Consider the following 4,884-nt stretch of genomic DNA (forward strand, 5'->3'; position numbering starts at 1 on the left):
GAGGAAGAGCTCCCTTCTCAAAATAGAGTCAACCTTAATGATAGGGGTACAGTCAAGCTTTTGGGACCTTCATTTGCTGATGTGGCATGACTCAAAATGAGAGGAAACAGCTGCAAACATCCATTAATAATTGGAATATGGGAAGTATGAAGTATGAATTAAAAAGTAAGAATTGAAGGAAAATTAAAAGTCATCAAAAATGAAATGGGTGCTCCCTTCAACATACAGTAAAATTAGAATGATACAGAGAAGACTAGTGTGGCCCCTGCATAAGACATAAATTCGTGAAGCATTATGTATTTTTCTGGACAAAGGGACACAGGGAACCTGAGGTGGAAAGGAGAAGTGTGCTGTCACATTGTGAGAATTGCAACCAATGTCACAAAACAATATGTGTAAAAAATTTTGGACAAGAAATTAACTTTATTTGTAAACTTTCACCTAAAGCACAGTAAATTTTTTAAGGAAATGAAAGGCATAAAGACATATATCTTAAGTATTAGTGAGCTGAGTGAGCTGAAATGGACTAGTACTGGCCATTTTGAATCAATCAATCATATGGTTTACTATGTTGGGAATGACAAATTGAAGAGAAATGGTGCCACATTCATAGCTAAAAAGAACATTTCAAGGTCTCTCCTGAAGTACAACACTGTCAGTGATAGGATAATATCCATATGCCTACAAGTAAGACCACTTAATATGACTATTACTCAAATTTACACACCAACCACTAATGCCAAAAATAAAGAAACTGAAGATTTTTTACCAACTTCTGCAGCCTGAAACAGACCAAACATGCAATCAAATGCATTGATACTACTGGTGATTGGAATGCTAAAGTTGGAAACAAAAAAGGATCTGTGTTTGGAAAAAATGGCTTGGATGATAGAAACAATGCCAGACAGCACGTGATAGAATTTTGCAAGACCAATGACTTATTCATTGAAAACATCTTTTTTAAACAACATAAATAGTGACTATGATGTGGACCTCAATGGATGGAAAACACAGGAATCAAATCGACTGCACCTCTGGAAACGGACGATGGAGGAGGAGCTCAATCATCAGTCAGAACAAGTCGAGGGACCAACTGTAACAGACCATCAATTGCTCATATGCAAGTTTATGTTTCAGTTGTACGGGGTCAGTGGAAAAGAGGGAGACCCTCAATGAGAGGGACTGACACGGTGGCTGCAACAATGGGCTCATACATAACAACAACTGTAAGCATGACACAGGACTGGGCAGTGATTCGTTCTGTGGTATATCAGGTTGCTATGAATCGGAACCAACTCAATGGCACCTAACAACAAGAAGTTTAAGTTGAACCTGAATAAAATTAAAAGGAGTTTATGAGAATGAAAATCGGACCTTGAGTATGTCCCACTTGAATTTAGAGACCATCTCAAGAATAGATTTGATGCACTGAAAACTAATGACTGAAGACCAAATGAGTTGTGGGATGATATCAAGGACATCATACATGAAGAAAGTGAAGGTCATTAAAAAGACAGGAAAGAAAGAAATGACCAAAATGGATGTCAGAACAGACTCTGAAACTTGCTCTTGAACATAGAGTAGCTAAAGAAAACAGAGGAAATGATAAAGTAAAAGAGCCGAACAGAAGATTTCAAAGGGTGGTTCAAGAAGACAAAATGAGTAAATAAATAAATGTTATAATAACATGTGCAAAGACCTGGAGTTAGAAAAACCAAAAGGGAAGAAAGAACTTGCTTGGAATTTCTCAGGCTGAAAGAACTGAATAAAAAATTCAAGCATCCATTTGCAATTTTGAAGGATTCTATGGAGAAAATATTGAATGACTCAGGAACCATTAAAAGAAGATGGAAGAAATACACAAAGTCACTGTATCAAAAAGAATTGGTCAACATTTAACTATTTCAAGAGGTAACATATGATCAAGAACCGATGGTATTGAAGGAAGAAGTCCAAGATGCACTAAAGGCATTGGTGAAAAACAAGGCTCCAGGAATTGATGGTATACCAACTAAGATGTTTCAACAAATGGATGCAGCACTAGAGATGCTCACTCATCTATGCCAAGAAATTTGGAAGACAGCTATCTGGCCAACTGACTAGAAGAGAGCAATATTAGTGTCCATTCCAAAGAAAGGTGGCCCAAAAGAATGCAGAAATTATTGAACAATATCATTAATATCACACAAAAGTAAAGTTCTGCTGAAGATCATTCAAAAGCAGTTGCAGCAGTACCTCGACAGGGAACTGCCAGGAATTCAAGTTGGATTCAGAAGAGGACGTGGAACCAGGGATATCACTGCTGATGTCAGATGGATCTCAGCTGAAAGCAGGGAAAACCAGAAAGATGTTTTCCTGTGTTTTATTGACTATGCAAAGGCATTCAACTATGTGGATCATAACAAATTATGGATAACATTGGGAAGAATGGGAATTCCAGATTACTTAATTGTGCTCACGAGGAACCTGTACATAGACCAAGAGGCAGTTGTTCGAACAGAACAAGGGGATAGTGCATCGTTAAAAATCAGGAAAGGTATGCGTCAGGGTTATATTCTTCCACTATACTTGTTCAGTGTGTATGCTGAGCAAATAATCTGAGAAGCTAGACTACATGAAGAAAAATGTGGCACAAGGTTTAGAGGAAGACTCGTTAACACACTGTGATATGCAGATGATACAACTTTGCTTCCTGAAAATGAAGAGGACGTGAAGCATTTACTGATGAAGATCAAAGACCACTGCCTTTAGTATGGATTACACCTCAACATAAAGAAAAGAAACATCTTCACACCTGGACCAATAAGCAACATTTCGATAAATGGAGAAAAGATTGAAGTTGTCAAGGATTTCATTTTACTTGGATCCACAATGAAGGATCATAGAAGCAGCAGTCAAGAAATCAAACACTGTATGGCACTGGGTAAATCTGCTGCAAAAGACCTTTTTAAAGTGTTGAAAAGCAAAGTTGTCACTTTGAGAACTAAAGTGCACCTGATCCAAGCCATGATATTTTCAATCGCTTCGTATGCATGTGAAAGCTGGACAATGAATCAGGAAGACTGAAGAATAATTGATGCCTTTAAACTATGGTTTTGGCAAAAAATATTGACTATATCATGTATTGCCAGAAGGACAAACAAATCTATCTTGGAAGAAGTACAGCCAGAGTGCTCCTTGAAGTGAGGATGGCAAGACTTCATCTCATGTACTTTGGACATGTAATCAGGAGGGACCAGTCCCTGGAGAATGAAATCATGCCTGGTAAGTTACGGTGTCAGTGAAAAAGAGGAAGACCCTCAACTAAATGGATTGACACGGTGGCTCAAACATAGCAAGGATTGTGAGGATGGTGCAGGACGGGGCAGTGTTTTGTTCTGTTGCATATTTTTTTATATAGGGTCATTATGAGTCAGAAGCAACTCAAGGCCACCTAACAACAGCAACAACAAACCTAAGTTCAAGGATGTGAAACAAATCAAAGTATAAGTGTTTAGGAATAGTAATCATTAAAGAATTTGTTGACAAAATAAATGCTGCCAGTTATGGTACTGAAATGCCTGCTATTTTTATTTCTTAGCTGAGCTCCTTCAAAACACATTAAAGGAAACAAGTGGAGCGGAGGTGGAACATTAGTTGCATGTTGCCTCTTTTTCTCCTCATCTCATTCATTCATCATCACAGCCTTACCTTGGTACTGGAAGTTCCTATTTTAGTTTCTTCTTGCCTTCACCTTTTGCCTTGCCAGTGGCTTAAGACTCAAGGGGCTATTTATAGGAGAAAGAATGTTTACATTGTTTTGTTGAGGGGAAGAAACAATCCCATGTGGCAGTAATATTATGTAGGGTATTTTGCTTTCTTAGTGGCACCAACAATAAACCTCCTCTAATATGAAGATGCTTGAAATTATATCTATTCAAATATACTCTGTATTATTTTTTTAACCATAGTTAATTTGCAAAGTGGTTAACCCAATTTTATATTATGAAGAGTTGCCTGTATCTCCGTATACACACACAGAAGCACAGGCAAATTGCAGTTAGGTAGACTAGCTTGTTTTAGACCAACCTGCCCAATGAGAACAACTAGAAAACCTGGATAAAATGAAAATTAACTCTTTGAAGGCATCAGAAGGTACCAGGGAGTGAGGAGTTGAGGGTCCAACATCCTAGAGTATAGAGTAATGAACCCAATATTTGGTATCATTTTCCCCCAAAAGCGTATTTGTGAATTTGCAACAGGCAGCTGAGAGGCTGGAAAGCCTAGAAGAAGGTGGCAGAGACTGAGAGATGAGTAGGGAAAAGATTGAGAAGCTTAGTAGAACTTTAGACAGTTTAGTAGAATTGAAGAGACAAAAATTAAAGCTCAGGGCCTGATAACGAGGAGAAAAAAAATAAAAACATTGCTGTCGAGTCGATTACAGATTAGAATTGCCCCATAGGGTTTCCAAGGAGTAGCTGGTGGATTCAAACTGCCAACCTTTTGGTTAGCAGCCAAGCTCTTAAGCACTGTGCCACCAGGGCTCCAATAATGAGAGGCACTGGAAAACATCTAGTTGACTAGTTGGGACCTCTTAAAGGCTTCATGCTGGAAGCAGGACTGAATGGAAATAGACCAGTCCTTACAAAGACTGAAATACAGCTTTATAGTGTCTTCATATCAGACTGGATTAAGATAATCTGCCCTTATTCTAACTGCCTGCCAGTAAATACTCTCTGGGGGAAGATAATATCATTCAGAGTCCCACATTTTCTCTGCAATTTTTATATACCATCTCCACCATGTAATTTTCAAAATTGCCAGGCAGACCAGGAAAAAAATAGCAAATAGTCAAAAATCAATAGAAAAGAGAGATGACAGAAACAAATCCACAGGACATCCAGA

General features: G+C 38.2%; 1 pseudogene; it reads left to right on the forward strand.

The window, feature by feature from the left end:
• The first annotated feature begins 207 nt into the window (after positions 1-207).
• Positions 208-304, forward strand: LOC126070737 (uncharacterized; annotated as a pseudogene).
• The last annotated feature ends 4,580 nt before the right edge of the window (positions 305-4,884 follow it).

The sequence above is a fragment of the Elephas maximus genome, chromosome 2 (assembly GCF_024166365.1).
Source record: "Elephas maximus indicus isolate mEleMax1 chromosome 2, mEleMax1 primary haplotype, whole genome shotgun sequence".
In the NCBI taxonomy this organism is placed as follows: Eukaryota; Metazoa; Chordata; class Mammalia; order Proboscidea; family Elephantidae; genus Elephas; species Elephas maximus.